At 36.3% G+C, this 18,938-nt stretch overlaps 1 protein-coding gene and 1 long non-coding RNA gene across 5 annotated transcripts in view; one reads left to right on the top strand and one right to left on the bottom strand.

Annotated features, from left to right (window-relative positions):
- LOC145683884 (cubilin-like) overlaps positions 1–18,938 on the bottom strand; it is a 1,291,374-nt gene that overhangs the window by 1,189,565 nt on the left and 82,871 nt on the right. The window lies entirely within an intron of this gene.
- LOC145683453 (uncharacterized) lies at positions 299–18,315 on the top strand. 4 transcript variants are annotated; one of them, XR_014131105.1, is made up of 3 exons: positions 299–809; positions 10,915–11,037; positions 17,753–18,315. It is a non-coding gene; the product is annotated as an uncharacterized LOC145683453 (long non-coding RNA). The 4 variants fall into 4 exon arrangements; XR_014131108.1 differs by having other exon boundaries at positions 299–1,009; XR_014131106.1 differs by lacking the exon at positions 10,915–11,037.

The following is an 18,938-nucleotide window of genomic DNA, read 5'->3' as shown; positions in this document are numbered from 1 at the left end:
TTAATTACATGAAAGTATGTTTTTATTTTTAAAATATCGTTTAAAAATTAATTATGCAGTTTTATTTTCTTGGGTCTGTCAGACCCAGCTCGACCGTTTATGAAACTTTTTTCCGCCCGATCGTTCTAGGGTTAATCAATATTTATTGTTACATACTGTTATAATTGAAGACTTGTAGGAGAAAAGAAAAGACAGATTGTATTTTGTGCGTTCAGAATATTTGCGTTAACAACTGGAGAAAAGTAGAGTCGCGTGAGAAGGGGGCGTGGTCAGCTCGCAGCGTGTTTACATGCCAGCGTGAAACGTTGTACTGCTGACTTGTTCCCTGGACTCCTTCGGCTGGTGTAGATGTTCTGCTTTCTTGTTTCGCTTCGTGTTGAGTTGGAATTTGTGTAGTGCTGTATGTTAAACAGGAAAACATGAGGCAAATTGCTGGTTTGTGCCAGTGCAAAGAATTCAGTAATTTTCTGCTTGTACCTTTAGAAGCAATTCTTCATTATAAAATGTTACTAGTCAAATATTATCAGAAAAAGCAAAGAATAAGGCATTTCTCAAATATCAAGATCGGGACCGGGACCGGTGGCTTTTTGTGTGGGTCCATTCGAAAGGACGAGTGAAGTGGATTTTTAATTTTCTGTGGAAGTTATCAGTGAATACATATTAGTTAATGATTTTTTAAGATCTTTGCTTCACATTGCAGTGTATTTAAAAGAGAAATTTTGGTGACTAGTGATTTGTAGTGGACAAATGAGAGGAACATACTTGTACTGCATATGAATGAATTTTCAATTATTTATTTTGGTTGCGGGGTTAGTCAGTACTTTCCATATCTTTTAGAATACCTTTGCTTAGAAATTTCTTATTATTCGTGGGATTATTATTAGTTGTTATCTGGCACCAAACTGTCAAAATGTTATCATGTTGAGTGAATGAGGGAAGTTAGACTACTACGACCAAGAGACCTATTTGATCATATACATTTGAGGTAACATTAAGGTCTACAAAAGAGGTGTGTTAATTTTCAACTAATTAAATAGAGTAGATGTGTCTCGTTACCTTTATGTTCAGTGGAGTTGTGCTTTTGTCGTCCAATTTCTGTCGAAGTAGCATACTACGGTTCGAATTTAATGCTTCCTTTTTCTATTTTCCGTTGATTTTGACCTCCCAGATTTGGTTGCTGAAGTCAAACGGGATTTAAAAAACATTAACTGAGGAAAATATCGGTCGATCCAATATTTCTTCCCTATTTCCTTCAGTGTTTAAATTAAAATTTATTTGAATTGAAATTTATGTAATCACGTGAATTTTGAGTTTAGAGACAAATACTATTTTTGCTCTCCAGATGCTAAACCAATTACTAGATCAAATGCTAGGTTAATGATAAACTTGCTAAGTGTAAATTTAAGAAACTGAAACAAGAGAAGTTTAGACGAATTAAAATAGAGAATTTTGGGTATTGAATGTGTTTTAAAATATCAATATCAGATTAGATTAAATGTGAAAGGAATGATTATATTTTGAATATAGGACATTCATGAATTTCAGAGGAGAAATTTATAGTACGGACAGATACTTGATTGTGACAGTTGTTAAATTACTTTGATATACAGAATGATTATAAATTCATGCTATTTTGGCATAAAGTTTTTTTTTCAGATTTTTCAGATTTAATTATTAGAATTCTAGAGAAATTATGTTACTGGAATATTGAGTGAAGATTAGCAATCTTGTCAATTGAATTTGATTTGACAATAATATATTTTCGACCAATAGTGAATTGGAGACTACCGAAAATAGATTTACATATTTCATTTTATGTATTTAATTATTACATACATTCGACGTATTCATATATTCTTATATTTATGTATTTTTTATTAGGAATCGCGGGTTCCAATCCGCCTCGACTATGGAGGTTTTTGTTGTACTTTTCCTCTTGTATTTCATTGTCATCTTTCGTTTTTCATAGTGGTTCGGATCCCACTTTACGCTGTAAGTCCCGTCCTATATAGCTTCGGTGCTGACACAGGAAGTAAAAATGGCATCACTCAATTTCATTTTTCAAATGAATCAATCTTTTGTGGCACTGCTGACATTTTGCTGTGTTATACTATCGGTGTTATTCTGCATTCGAATTAAATGCATACTATGAGACCCAGTTTTTTGTATTACCATGTGTTGCCATATATCAGGTTTCTCGATTGTACATTTTCAGTACACATAGCTCCAACAGGTGCAACATTGTGCCACTACACTTCACCGTTAGGTTTAGTGATAATAGTGCATTTTAAATCTCTGCACGTTTGTATGTAGCGCTATTTCAAACAAAATACTTCTATGCTGAGTTGGCAACACTGCTTCATCTATGGCAACTCTGTTTGTGGTTTTCGATATTGCATTATGTTCTCATTAGATTGTACACTTTTCCTTTTGCTTGCTTGAACGGTTTTCAAGATCCTTACTTTCAACGTACATGATTCCATGATATATTTTTTTGGATATTCACAGGTTGAAGCCCCGTAGATCCTATCCTTCTGGTCCATAGCACCTTAAATTTTGTTCATTTTCATTTCTCATTGTGCTCTATCAGATGTGCTATGTGCCAGATTTAACAACTTGTGAGACCTTCCCTTGTCAGATCACTCGTAAGCTGTTCTTTAAAAAATTCAGAGAACATACATTATTGTAGGGCTTTGAAGGAAGTATAAACCTACACCTCTGAAATATAAACATTCATCTATTGTTCCCCTCAAAAAACATTGTACAACAAGAATTAACTATCATCACTCTTCTCCGAGTTATATGAGAGAAATGAGACATAGCTCACCAATTTTTAGAGCTATAATGAAAAACGTAATAATTTAAGAAGTAAAAGGTTATCTCGTGTAGTAAAATCTTTGTGACCGAGATTTTTTGAATAGTCTTCAACAATTCTGTTCGTACCTCATAGACAAACATTTCATTGCTAATCATAAAATATCACAGAAACCATTTCGTGACGAATTTGTTATAAAACCAAACTCAGAAAGGTCTGTTAAGTAATGCACACGAATATTTTCGAAAACACCTAATACATTTTTTCATATTCATGAACATACCTTACCTAGAATATATTAGTAGTATAGATGCAAAATCTTATGATTCATCATTCAATTGAAAGCGAGATTGTTCAGAGCGGTGCCTTTCTTTATTACTTCTGTTACTACGAGTATTACCTCGCATTACTTATCCGAGATGAAATACCCTGTAGTTTCATCTCCTCTTGTCTAGTATCGTGAAGAACCCTAGTCTTTTCTCGAATATTCTAACACAAACACCAGAAAAAGAATGAAATTACTATTACTCAAAATTCATTTTATATCACCAAGTATTCTAGGTAAAGTAGTGCAATGATTGTAACTCTACGGTTCATCTCTTCGATTATTAGTTAAGAATTTTTTTAACTTTTTAAGTGAACCTCGTATAAAAGAACTTCTAGGAATTTTTATCTTTGCCAAATAACGAATATGTATATGTGTATGTGCGTAGCGTCTGCGACAGAAGTCTCGCTGAACCCTCTCGTTTCCCCTACCAAGTCGCAAGAATCTACCGCAGAAAGCAAACTTCGTTTTCAAGCATTCCTGCCAATTGACTGTCATAGTTATTTTTACCTCTAACATCAACAGGTTGCATTGCGAGTCCCTTTGCTTGGTAGAAGAACGGGGAGAAAAGCCAAGTCAGTCTGACTTAAGGATGAGAACGAACAACATTGCGCGGACTATGTTACATTCGAAATTTAATCAATTATAGTGTTTGGTGCTCATATCTCATGCAGCTAAAATTCTGCTCCGAATACTGAACAGAAGGTTATATGGAAGAACAAATAAAGATGTTGAGAAAGAGCAGTTCGGGTTCAGAAGAGGCAAGGGCACAAGAGATGCTATTGTATTATTAAGGGTGATCGGTGAAAGATTTATAGAAAAAGGGAAAGAGGTGTATGTTGTATTTATTGATCTAGAAAAAGCTTTTGACCGCGTGAATTGGGAATTGTTGTTGGGAGTTCTAACAAAGATAGGGTTGGAATCGAAAGATAGAAGACTCATAAGAAACTTATACATGAACCAACAAGTAAGTGTTAGGATAGGGGAAGAACTGACGGAAGAGAGTGCAATTGGAAGGGGAGTTCGACAAGGATGCTGCCTCTCGCCAACACTATTTAATGTCTATCTAGAGGAGATAGTGAAAAAGAGCCTACATGATGATGATGGCATTTCGGTAGGAGGTAGAATGATTAGATGCATAAGATTTGCAGACGATATGGCCCTTGTTGCAGAATCTGAAAAGAAAATCAATAAAATGTTAGAAAAAATGAGAAGGGGCTTTGAAGAATATGGGATGAAAATAAATGTTAGAAAGACAAAAGCCATGGTAATTGGAACGAAGGGGTCTGTGTCAAATATAAAAGTAGGAGGGGAGAAAATAGAACAAGTGAATAGTTTTCGATACCTGGGTAGTGTTCTTAGTAATGACATGAAATGCGAACGTGAAATAAAAGCAAGGATAGGAATGGCGAAAGAAGCCTTTAAAAGAAAGAAAAGTCTGTTTTGTGGGACCTTGAACAAAGAGTTGAGAAAAAGACTCATAAAATGCTTCGTGTGGAGTGTTGTGCTGTATGGGGCAGAAACGTGGACATTGCGTCAGGGTGACGAAAATCGACTGGAAGCCTTCGAATTGTGGGTGTGGAGAAGAATGGAAAGAGTTAGTTGGGTCGAGCGGAAAACGAATGAGAGAGTGTTAGAAATGGTAGGTGAGAAAAGAACACTTTTAGATATTATTAGGAAGAGGAAGAGAAACTGGTTGGGACATTGCCTAAGAAGAGATTGTATCATGAGGGACGTCCTAGAGGGTATGGTGGCGGGAAAGAGAGGGAGGGGGCGAAAGAGACTACAATTAATGGATGATATTAAAACAAAGATCATACGCGAAGACGAAAAGGTTAGCGGAGGATCGTGGAGCATGGAAGCTTCTCAGCTGCAGCAAGTGACATGCCAATAAAGGCAGAATACCTATGATGATGATGAGTGTTTGGTGAACGATCATAGTAAAGAATGCTAACCATGTAGTTTATTACTTTACGTTAGTAATCAATGTATATTACGACGAAAATGTTACAAAGAAAGGAAAAGTTTAAGTTTAAAACGTTTGTAACTACTGCTCGTAAAGTCGTCTTGTCAGCAAGGAGTTAGCTGCGCAATGGAGAAATTTCTACACAACCAGTATAAAAAAGAAGCTATGAAATGGGAAGAGGAGGAAAATCTCATTTCCGACTTCAAGTACACTCAGCCACAAATGTATCTCCCCCTAAGTGCATTAATTATATTACTTGGGGTCTGGGTAATTTGCAGTTGTGAGAACCCCCTGGACAGATGCAACCCAACTTACACAACTTCTCTCTGCACTAACAGCAGTTGGTAGCACTCAATCAGATCTTTATGCAAGGGAAATTGTGAGTAAATGACGCATGAAACACTTCTTCATTCTGAGATGAATCTCTCTGGTTCAGAGATTGTTGTCCAATGAACATCATATGTTAATCTCAATATTGCTGTGTATGTAATGTATTTTTTTCATTATATACTGTATATTCAAAGAAATAAAAAACACTGATCACATATGAATCAGAAAATGCTTGAAAGTAGCTGAAAATATCAAATCTAGAACAACTACTGGAAATAAGTTTGTAAATAACTGTCTCCATTGAGAGATCTTCTCCAATTTTTTCTTTCTAGGGAAGAGAAGATCTTGTTTGTCACACTCAGTATGCATTGAAATTGAAACATTTGAAAAAGCTTCAGCCTGTCCGGGATTCGAACTCGGGTCTATCGAATGGAAATTCAATGCGCTAACCACTCACCTATCGCGCCACTTCATCTTCCACCAAAACTAATACCTAGTTAAAATCGTTTTATGGAAAAATATAAACAAGATTCCAAAGCTTGTCTTAATGACTCACTGGTGATTCCCTTGTTTAACTCCAAAACAAGTTATATAGACGTTTCTCAATGAGGAAAATATCACGAAACGTTCTTCAAGCTGAGGATACATCATCGTTTTCAGGGAAGGTCCAGATTTATATTACATTTCGTTCTTACCATAACTTTTAATTTCTAAACAAGATGAGAAACTATTTTCACATTCTTTGAATTGTATCAACACGTGTAGAAATAGCCAGTTCTATGTTTATGTTCCATAACTACTAGTTTATTTTCTTATATTGATATGAGAAATTTGTGGCAAATTGAGCGTTGGCACTAACCGAGTGATCTCGGGCGTTCGGCTTCTGATCATGAGGCGCAATCCACTAGGGGTTCGAATTCTTCTGCAGAGCATTGTCAACATTTAAACTGTCCTCAGTATTTCTGTGTTCGTGTCTTTGTGGTGTTTGCAATACGTTAAAAGGACATGAGGTGCAAGTGCCGAGCAATACTCCAGTTGGGGCGATTTGTTTTAAAAAATGTGAAAGCAGGAAATTCCCATTTCAGCTACATGGGTTCAAATCCCGTGGTGGTAATTAGTATTTTTTTCTGTATGGGAAGGTAATATTTATGTAATTGGTATTGTGATTATGTTATTACTTTATTATTATTATTATTATTATTATTATTATTATTATTATTATTATTATTATTACCACAGAAGGAAAGAAATAGTAACATAATCGAAGGTATTCATAGGAACAGAAAAGATATACAGTGACAGATGTTTCTTAAGTTTATACGTTAACGCAATAATATTATTACGTTTATGGATTTACAGATAGAATTATCATTTCATGACAACAAGAAATAGAATATAAATATCTGTTAGCTGATAACATAATGTATTTTCTTTCGCCCTTCTTCTAGGTAGAAAGGTGAGATGACATCTTAAATAGGATCATCTTAAATAGCGATCCCTATTGTAAGTGCGATCACTATTTGCAATTTGTGCACAGATAGAGACAATCCCTTCGAACTCATTTTTGGCCCATACTACAGCAGTAAAGACTTGTTTAGCCCTTATGTCTTCATTAATTCTTGTCCAAACACGCTACGTTTCCAGACAGTACGAATGAAGGTTGATACGGATAACGTAATTTTGTGTTGTTCGCGTTTCACCTGTGAAGGAAGTTGTCGCAACTCTTAGACCCAAACAAATTGAATATTTTTCATGTTAGTATAAATCAGAAGTATCAATATTGCAAGCTATAAAAATTTCCTTGTTTGCCACAGCCTGAATCGAATCTGCGACCGCAACATTATGAAACTAACGCTTAAGCCGCTACTCTAAGACATCACTGTTCTGGGAAAAGGAAAAACTGGATTGGCAGTGAATTCAGTAATTACACACTTTTACGATTCCAGTGTAATAATTCTGAAACTTTCTGATTTCAGTCATAATAAAATAGTAGAGCATTATGCAGAAAGAATAGTCCAGAGAAATTAACTTTAAATTGACAACTCATATGTACGGAGGCGGTGCCGTATGCTCTTGCTTCTGGCCTTGAGTTTTCACGGCACGGCATTGGAAATATACTCATATTGATGGAATCTGGTGTTTCAGGGCACTGGATTTTTTTAAAAGTTCACTAAGTTAACGAAGCTTCCTCAGTACCTTGCTTCCTATTTTTAAGCATTTTACTCACTTTTGCAATTTTTTCCAGTAGCTCTTTAAGAACATGGACAAAAACACAAACATTGAGGAGAGTAAAAATCACAAACACTATTCGTGCGTTCTTCCCGTACCTGATGTAAAACAATAAAATATGGTGAGCATGCAATTTTTGGTCTTCCATCTTCTATGTGTTGTCAAATCCAGACTTGGAATGGGTCAGTGAGTCGTGGGTCAACAGCATGTGGCCCACTGCGACCCACCACCTACTCTGACCTTCCGATCAACTCTGCGTACTGCATTGTGACAGAATCTTTCTAAACAGCATATTTTTCCACCCTCGACCCTAGCCATAGAAACTAAAAAACAAGTTGCTATTTTCTTCCATTCTCTACTCAAAACGTGCCTATTATAATGTTTGTGTTTCTTATCTCATATTGCTGGAACATTCCTCACTAGTTCTGTTAATATGTCTTTCATAATCAAATTTAATAATGCAGCAAAACCTCTCGAGCATAGGCACACACAATCCCCTGTAGACGAAATTCTAAACAAATGAAGACTTTTTTCCGTTCAGCGCTTCAGGGAAAACCAATGAGAACACGAGCCACAGCGATGCTTCCCCTGAACATCGATGTAAAAACAAACTCGGTTGTTTATCATCGCGACCACTAAATCACCCTCGCGGTCGACCTCGGTCGCGATCTAGCGTACATCTTCGGCATGTGCTTACTCCTTTGAATCCATGGGTTTGTGCCAGTATCGGAGATCTTTTAGGCATGTTCGTACTTTTAGGTCGCTTAAGAAATCTCTCCATCGTTTGTAGCAAGAAGCTGGCTGTAGCTATTCAATATGTAATTTATGGGTGTTACCACTAATACTTAATTTGTATTCTCACTAATAATTTGTATTCGCAATTTCCTTTTAAAATCCAAAACCTCATTCCAATTGTAAGGTACACTGGCGAATAGTTGGTGATTTTCTTGAGGCATGGCCGATACTTTCCCGGATGTATTTAAATTAGTAAACATAATCCCATAAATTTCCCATCCTCCCTTGATCATTTGCTACAAACCACATGAAAATCGGACTGCAGTTAGAAATTCTAGACCCAAATGAAATCCGTGAGTTTTAAAAGGATCGCCCTGTATTTGTGTCCTACTTTTTGCTTGTCAAAATCAGGTCACCCTAGCTTACAACGACCAGCCTGTGCAACAATGAATGTGCTATACACTTTTTCCGCTCTTCACGAACTACTAAGAATATTTCTGGACGCACGGCAACACAAGCAACACGCACTTACGTGGCCGAAGATCGAACCAGGGGCCCTTCACATCATAACTGAGAGTTTGTGTCCCTTATTAAATTCACCCATTTAACAAATTGGAAAACAAGTTGTAATAATGTAACATATGGGAAGAAAGCAAACGCTTTCACAAACTTAACTCCTCTAATTAGTTTTGTGTCCTCTTTCCCTATAGTCGTAACATGTGGACGGGACATATACTGGACTACTCATGACTCACGCATATGCAAGAACATTCAGGTTCGTAATTTTAAATACAAGGGTCGTTCAAGTTTGACCTTGATTTTCGTACGTAAATAATCGATGAATAGCTGGATCATTATAAAACTTGCAGCTGACGTAATGTATTCCTTCTCAATTGATTAGCGCCCAGCATGACGTATTTGGCGCATGCACAACAGTTGCAGTGAACATGGCGGCAAGCAGTGTGTCTGTGTCTGTAGCTGTGGAGCAGTGGTGTGTAATCATTTTTTTTGGTGGAGGAGAATGTTAAACCATCTGAGATTTTTAGAAGATTGCAAGCATAGTATGGTGAACAAACGATGTCACGGACAAGAGTGTACGAATGGCGTGAACAGTTTCGTGAAGGATGGGAACTGGTGATAAATGAAGCGCATGGACACATTCGCCCGACTGCAGTCACACCACTGAATATCGCACGTGTTGAGCAAATGACTCTTGAGAACCGGCGGGTAACAATGCGCAATATTGCTGCCTAGGTGATATCAGTGTCGGGAATGTTGAGACAATCATTCACGACCACTTTCGCTTCCGCAAAATCTGTTCAAGGTGGGTTCTCCTCCAGTTGACATTTGATCAGAAGTGGACACGCATGACGGGCTGTGAACAGCTTCTGAATCTGTTTCGAGCCGAAGGTGAATTGTTGCACTCCAGATTTAGCCCCCAGTGATTATGATTTGTTTGCACGCCTTAAAGACCATCTGAGAGGGAAGAAATTCACGACAGATGAAGCACTGCGGAACGATGTCCCCCAGAAGCTATGACAACAACCAAGTTCTTTCTACGCCAAAGAAATCAGGGAGCTGCCAAAACAATGGCAACGGTGCCTCGACGCGCACGGAGAACACTTTGAAAAGCTGACATAGTTTGGTGCTTCTTGTGACATCTGTTTCCTCTGAAGAAATAAAAGTCTCTGTCAATCTTGAACAACCCTTATATGATAGAAATAGCCAAAGAATTTCTGTTGGATTCAAGGGATGTGCTTTTCACGATACAATATCATAATATCTAAAAGTTGCCCTGTGATTATTCAGCAGAGTCCAGAAATGTCCAATAGCAATCTTGCAGAAAATCTAGTTTCTGGAACATAAGCGGGCAGCGACGTACTGAGGGGATGGGTCCTGGGCTACCGGGGTCCCCCAAATCATGGCATGTATGTAAATTTAGACTAATTTTAGAGAGAATTTTACAATTTTTTAAATGTAATTTATCCTCATATTAAATTTGGACCCCGAAATAAATACTTGCGGATGTCCCAGTAAGCAGATATCTTGATTTCCGAAAGTGTCAGTTCCGAAATATCAGAATGTCTACGTGACGTCCCCTGCCAGAAGTAAGATGTCCCATGGAATCGCAACGTTCTGGTACTGACATCCCTTGAATTTCCAAGTGATGTCCTTGTGCTATATGCGTTTTGATTGTTTGGTTTCATAAACCTATTATAGTAAATTGAGGTTCATTAGACGATATAAAAGTACATTCTGCTTCTATTGTTGCAAAACAATGCTGAAGGGAAAGGGGACTCAGGAATTCCGTCAGGTGGGTAGGTTTCGACATTATAACGCACACAGGAGGAATAATGTTTGACTTTAAAGTTTCAACAGCCGAAAAAAGATTTTTAAAAAGGAAGGTAGGCATGGGACTCGTATTATGCAGATTTTTTCAGAAGTAAAATGCTGTTGACCGTTTTGTCCTATAAGTAACCGTTCACTAAATTATGGCTTCCTTTATCTTTGCAGCTGCCACTTACTGAACAGTTGCTGACGATTGAGGAAATTGTGGAGACAGGGTCACAATTAGGGGGGGAGCAATCACGGCATGTGCTCCGGGCGCTTGGTTGGAGGGGCACTAAAAGAGCAAAGGTGCAAGTTAAACGCATCTTCACCATGTTACTATGCTATCGATTTATTCTTGAACACTTTACATCAAGAGTTCTTTGCGAGGGATTTTTGTTAACTATAACATTACCAACTACTTTACTATACTATTGATATCAAAGTTAAAATTACTAACTTGTATGAATAATGTTTTAGATTTGATTAAAGAAATAAGCATTGATCATTGATTTTTAATGAGTTTGAATTTGTGTTGTGTCGATTTTTTGTGAATTGTTTTATGGAATGAGTCATGACTGCCAATGTATACGTAATACCGTCTAATGAGCATATCTAGGAATACCTAATTTGTAGTTAGATTTACTATTAAAATAATCCTTTTTGTTCAAGTCATACAAGGTACAATTTTAACGCAAATACTTAAAATGATTTCGATTTATATGTTAGTGTTGATTTTGAGTCAAAGAGTGATATGAAGATAGTGCCCAATAGGTCCTCTAGAATTTGGTGCAATGATTTGATAACTATTTGGAAGAAACAGTAGTTCTGTTCAAATTAGTTGTGCTCAGATTGTAACTTAACGTGTCCGTGGATATAACGTACGCAGTACTCACAAATCTGGGTTCACTATCTTTAGGAATTTTATCTTACGATGAAATCTTGTCAATGCGTGATTTTAAAAAAATATGAGAGCTTCTTGTGTAAACTAAATTGACTTTGTCACATCCATAAAGCAAATTTAGACATGATTACATAGCATTTATTTTACAGGGTGTTTCAAAACAACACCGATAACTTTTGGGAGATGATTCCTGACACCTAGATAAGACAAAAAGTATAGACCAACCTGGGTGCACAAATGCGTCCTTTCGGAGTTATAGGCTGCTACAAACGTGAAAAAATAAATTTTAAAGGTCCAAAGCTCCAATCAACCCTTCATTTAGCAACTAATACGAATCCTATCAAAAAACACATGTTTCAGAATCCTAAGGTATTCACACAATTTTTATAGAGGGAGTTTGGCTACGGGCATATAATTTGAAGTACTCACTAACTAGCTACCTCTATAAATATTGTTGCGGAAGTACCGTAGGATTCTGAATCATGGATACTTGCATAGGGCACATACTAGTTCCTAAGTGAAGTCTTGACCCGACTACGGTAGGTCACATAGTTTTGGAGCTTTGAACATTTAAAGTTCAGTTTTTCAAGTTTTCGGCAGCCTATAACTGAAAGGACGCATTTGTGCACCCAGGTTGGTCTATAATTTTTGTCTTACCTTGATGTCAGGAATTACCTCCCAAACGTTGTCGGTGTTATTTTGAAACACCCTATTATGAAGTCTTTCGTTGACAGAAGTATCATGTAGGACTCTCAACATCACAGGGCTTGCCGCCCGAACGGGATTTGTTATTTCTAATGGTTTCATTATGTTTTACAAGCTATAGAAAGTGTTGTAACGTTAAGTAGTACATGGAAAAGTGGGTCTGAGTGTTTCCTGGAAAGTGGAATGATATTTGGTGAGAATTATTGACCTCTTGACGTGATTACGACCGTGGTCCTTTGCCCCCATGGTTTGATAATGGCCCCAATGGGTCCCCAGGTACCTTGTATAGCCCCTCGCCCCTCAAAAAATTTACCCCTGAACACTATGTATGAACGTAGTAAAAAAGATGGTTGTTCCCTGACTTTCCAGGTTCGATCATAGGTAGTGTATAAAAAATATAACCCCCAGAAGAACCTTGGGTTTAGAATGATCCGCTGAAGAGTGTCCCTGTGTACGGACCACAGCATCATGGCCCATGGGTCGCCACGGATCTCCTATAGTCCCTGTATTACTCAAAACCCTCAAAAATGGTCCTTCCAGGACCCCCTGCATATGCACTAAAAATGAGAATCGAACCCGGGACTTCCACGCCAAAGGCGTGAACAATAATATTTTTCCATCTCCTTTGCTATGGAATGTCGGATTAGAAACTAAGTTTGTACGGAATATGAAATGGGAATCGAACCCGGTACCCCCACGCCAAAGGCGTGTAAGCTAACAGGAAAATGAAAGTGAGACCCCCAATAGGTATCGAACCCGAGACTCCCACGCCAAAGGCGTGCACACTAACAGGAAAATGGAAGGGAGACCCCAACAGGAATCGAACCCGGTACTACCAGATTAAGGGCATGCACAGTAAGTACATAACTATAGAGGAGTGGAGGAACATTTATTTATTCATTCGTAATATGTAAAATATTACTCGTTGGTAATAATCTGTAAGACGTGGGGTTTTGTGAGGTGTAGTGGATTGGTAGGGAACATTTCTTTATTCATTTATTTCATTGTTTATTACTTTGTATGCATGTCTTTTATTCTTTTGTTTTCATTAAAATTATTTCCCTCAATTATTCGAACACTATGTGTGAACCAGTAAAAAGTTCGAAAATACTAAAATGTGTGAACATTAAAAAGTTGTAGCACGATGCGGAATTGTCTTCAGATAGATCCTTCTCTCACGACTTTACAACAGTAGCTAAAAGCTAGCAGTAAACTTGGTGTTTTGCTAAGTTAATATGTGTGTGGGTCTATGTATGTGACGTCATAGCCAACTACAACGTCAAAGTGGCAATGAACTTACTATCCGTTACAAGGAAATACAAATGAACTTCCCCCTTCTTGATGCTTATGGTGGATGTTTGTCCATATTGCATGTGAATGACCCTGCTGAGGAGGAAAAAAGCGAGTATCTATGTGATTGACCTACCAGTAAGATGTGTACATACAGCTAAATTTTCCTCCCCATACCCCTCTATACTTGTGGACAGTTTTTATGCATGATTGAACTGAAGAATGTGAGACTGAAGGAGTAGCCGGAATCAAGTGTTAGGGTGACTGACCTAAGTGATTAACTTTCATCTTGGTACAGAGTCAAATGATTCAGAATGGTTACTTGAAAAAATGATTTGAGAGCACAGTAACAAAATTGACAATAATACCATTTCTAATCAACAATTTAATGGCTATACATGAAGTCCAGATGCAATCACAATCTGTGTCTGCAATATCCGAGAATCTGTGTAGATTTGATTTCGAAACATTTTTGTCCACAAAAGATATAAAATACAATTTCCCAATTGCAATCAAAAGTTTGAAGTTGTCTATGCAGAGAAAATGTTAAGTAATGTCAGATGAAGGACCTTCTATTGTCAGCAATCAAGTTTATAGAAGCCCTTGATCCCTGCCCTTTCTTCCTTATATTTCGATATTATCCTGTGTTATACAGTGTGTGTGGTGATTTTTGCGACTTATTTTTTGAACTTTGTTTTTCGTAGAAGATAAATGTAAGTTCTTTTCTTTTTGTATTAGATTAAGAGCTAGTTTAATCTGTTGGAAAATAGTAAAATAAGAATGTGGGAGTAAACGGGAGAGCCTTGGGAAAATCCACGGATGGGGCTATTGTATAATATAAACATTGTTTGTTAAGAATTATTTTATTTTCTATGAAAAGGCGTTAAGAACTATTTTACAATGTTTGAAAAAACTAGAATGGGACTGTGAGAAAATGGGAGAACCCCAGGAAAAATCCACGGACAAAGAAGAAACTTGTTTCGATGTATTTAATTGTAATAAGTTTAGTCGGTATTAAGTTATAATCTTTGAGAAATGAATGAAATAGTGAAGTGAAGAAAGTGGGAGTAAACGGGAGAAGTCCGGGAAAACCAATGGCCATAATGTAATTATTTAATACAACTAACTTGTTAAATTGTTGAGGTAAGCTTTATGAAAAAGGGTATTAAGTTGCTATTTTACTATCTTTGAAAAAATGGTGGGATGAGAATGTGTGGGAGAAACCTGGGGAAAACCACACGGACAAATACATTGTGTATTATATATATTTTATAGTCTTCTTTTTATCAAAAGGTTTTAAGAGAAATGTGTTTCGATGTAATAAATAATAATAAGATTAGTAGGTATTAAGTTACAGTACTTGAGAAATGAATAAAATAATGGACTGAAGAAAGTGGAAGGAAACGGGAGAACCCATGGACATAATGTAATTATTTAATACAACTTATCTTGTTGAGCTAAGTTTTGTATGAAAAGGCTTTAAGAGGAAATAGTAATGGGTATAATTTAGGAACTAAGACTTGAATTAATGTTCAACACCACGGATGTATGAGACGTGGACCTACATTTTTATTGAATAATTTTTAATTGGTTAATAACTACCTACATAGCTAAGAAAGTTATATTGTTTTTTGTAGATTTTTACCAACAATTCGAACCACTTAATTGTACTGTTTAAGATTTGTACCTGAATCATTTCACATCAGTATTGTGTACGATATGAATTATTGCAGGCGAGTTTTTTAAGCGGGGTACTACGATTTTGCTTGCGGTACTATACCAGACCTAATCCGTGTTTTGAAGTCGGTTGAGTTGAGTTGATTTTAGTTTAGAGTCCCTTTCAGCAGCAAGGCTATATGGGACGTGAACCTACTGATTAACGTGGAATCCGAAACACATGAGCTCCCGCCGGGAATCGAACCCGGGTCTCCCATGTCAAAGGCATGTACGCTAACCGCTTAGCCACCAGGGATTTTGAAGTCGGGTCTTTAAGGTAAACCCGCGTACATTAACGAAGCGAGTTTTTCACCCTCGTGGCCCATAAAATACGTGTTATAGCTCGATTTTTTAACGCACCCCGTTACTGCACGAACCGATTTATGGTATAAGTGCTTCCGCCCGGATTCGAACTTAGGTTTTTTGAACACCAAAATCGCAATAGATAGATGCTTTTATTTGTTTTCTTTCGTAACTTTTAGTTTGTCGTAATTTTACTAAATGAGCACTTTCAGTGTGAACGTTTTAAGAGCTCCTTCATAAAAATAAGTGTAAACCGGTAAAAATTGAACTTAGGTTTTAACGCCTAAGACGCGCTGAATAGATGGTTGTGATGAACAAAATGTGTTTTATCGTTTTTTATTAAAATGATTTCCCTTTTTACGCATCGATTTCAAAGAAATCTCATAAAGAGAAACTGTTTGAGAGGAACGGAATAAACATTTTTGATGGGAGGGGCCAGGAACTTGTGGTGGTGATGATGGTACAACACGCAGGCTCCACTGGTTATTAAATTTGCATAATTCTTTTAAATCTTTATTTATTTACAATCATTTAAAATGGTCATTAGGTATAGAATGAGTTTACCTACCTGAATATTGGGAATTACACGCACGTACATCTAACCTGAACCCCAGCTCATAGTAAGCTGAATAGTAGTTCCAAAATTTGACCCCATGTATTGCCACTAACAGCGCTGTCGGCATACAAGATGGTTTTATTAATTAATAATTATTATTATTGTTATTATTATTGTTCAAGTATTGACGCTGATAATTTTGCAGGAATTTTAATATTTTCAAAATCTACGAATGTTCTGGGGTTTCATAGAAACCGATCTCATAAATAATTAACATCGAGTTTCTATGAGAATTTTAGGTATTTTCACAATCTATGATTGTTCGGAGTTTGCACAGAAAGCGATAGGTAAAATATGAAACGATCTAAGAAAAAATTAAACAGTAAACGAAATATTTAATGGTTTACCTATAAATGTTCTTGTGAGTTTCTATAAGAATTTTAATTTTTTTCACAATCGATTTTAAGATTGAGTTTCTATGAAAATTTTAAACATTTTCACAATCTACGATTGTTCGGAGTTTGCGCAGCAAACGAACAGGTTTAAAAAAGAAAAAATACGAAATATAATCTTGTTGTTAACTATATTATAAAATGTTAACCAAAATAAAATTTTTGAGTGTTACGTCCCCCAGATAGGCTGAAGGATACTATACTGTTTTTTGTAGTTTTGCTCTTATGAATGCTATTGAAAAATTATATGAAGAAGAAAGTGAAGAAACGCTGGGAAAATCTCACATATGATGGTTGACCACAACAAATTACACAAATCCGAGACATATTTTATGAAAAAATGTTAAAATAATTATTGAGATTGAAATAAGAACCTCAATCATATGAAGTGAATACTTTATCACTACATCACTTGTTATTAGATAATTTTGTATTAAAACATGTCACGAACATGCGAGTTTTTCCTGGACTTTCGGGTTTCTTATATTATAAATACTTTGCTTGCTGTTGAACAATCCGAATTATATGAGTTTCCATTAGAATTAGCATATATATGGTGTTTTACAACTGCGAAACTTTTTTTCTTGGGAGTAAGCTGATTTTAAGTTTAACGTAATGTCCAACAGCGAGGGTATATGAAACATTTCGGTAGCAGTAATATCAGTTTGAGCTAAGATTGACTTGAGCTGATTTTCAGTTTAATGTCCCATTCAGCATCGAGGCTATATTTTGTAGATTCTTATAAAACATTGTTTGTGCGGATACAATCCAACCCAATTGAACTAATGCCGGGAATCAGGTCTAGGTTTTATAACAGTAAGGCTATATACTGTTTCTGCTGATTGATCGAGAATCCGAGCCAGAAGAATTCCCGCCGGGAATCAAACTAAGGTCCCACACATCACCGAAAGTTTCTTATGCAGGTCTTATCAAAAATTAAACAACGGTCTTTCACGGTAAAAAGATATTTTAAATAAAACTAGGGTTTATGAAAGATTAAAGTTAACAAGTATCACTGAGATAATTTTAATGGTATTATATTTTTGTTATTCTAGAAAATATGTTGTATTAATAACATTTTTTTATGTTTTATTTTAGAAGGATAGACTCACAAGCACAAGAATTATCATCATCCTCCTCCGACTCCTCACCGATTAACCACTTCGAGTGATTAAATAAAATGGACGACCTATTATTAAATGTCACTGGTGAGAAAAAAGGAAAAGAGGGGACGAGAGGAAATTAGAGATGAAAAATAAGCGTAAACGTTATTTACCAGTCGAGAAACTGATAAAAACTCTGGCACCATCACTGGTAGAACCCGTGGAAGAAAAAGAAGTGAAATAAGATGTGGTAGAAGTACCAGTAGTGAAAGAAGTGGGAGAAGTAGAACTTGTAACAGTGCAAGTGCAAATGGTAGGCGAGTGGGAAATATTGAAGACGATTTAGTTTTCTTAAATGACGGGAAAGACGAAGTGCTGGTGAAAACAATGGAAAAGTGGAAAAGACTGGAAAACACAAAAATACTAAGAGAAAAATTAAAAGAGAAATTTCCAAAATATTTGTAAATAATTGTAAAATAAATGTGTGCTGGTTTTGGTGTTGGACATTGGGAAAATTTGTGTTTTTCTTTCTTTGAATTTTATACCTCTTTTTAAAACCTGAAAATTTGTGTTTTTCTTGCTTTGAATTTTATACCTCTTTTTAAAACCTAACGTAATATCACTGTTCAGCTTTATTACTTTGATTGAATTACTTAATAGTGCTGAGGTATTCTGATAATAGTGCCAAATATTATGTGATGAAAATTTGATCTATACATGAGACATACAGTTTTCTTTCATAGAGTGTAGAGTTTACTTGAAATCATGCTAAGTTTTTGATGGACGGATAAATTTTGACTTTAATATTCCGTTTAACAGCGAGGCTACAAGTGACGGCTTCCTACAGGTGGATTCAAACCACACAAACCACCATCGGAAATGGTGTTTAATGCTCTTTTGAACACCAAGATTATATGTTTTGTATATCTCCACAAGATTGTACGTAATGATTTTAGCACCGAGGCTATTTTCTTGTAGATTTTCACAACAACATTGCTCGTAAGGAATAAACCGAACCACATAAACTCCTACTTGGAATTAATTGCAAAACGTTCACACCAAAGGACCTACAGAATCATGAGCTCTTGCGACATAAAGTATAGTATTTTCTTAATTACATAAATGAAAAGAAATCTTTCAGTTTAACGTTTCACGAGTATGTACGTTATGCTATTTTATAT

The sequence above is a fragment of the Thermobia domestica genome, chromosome 4, assembly GCF_964235325.1.
Source record: "Thermobia domestica chromosome 4, izTheDome1.hap1.1, whole genome shotgun sequence".
In the NCBI taxonomy this organism is placed as follows: Eukaryota; Metazoa; Arthropoda; class Insecta; order Zygentoma; family Lepismatidae; genus Thermobia; species Thermobia domestica.
This window is presented reverse-complemented; position numbering and strand designations above follow the sequence as displayed.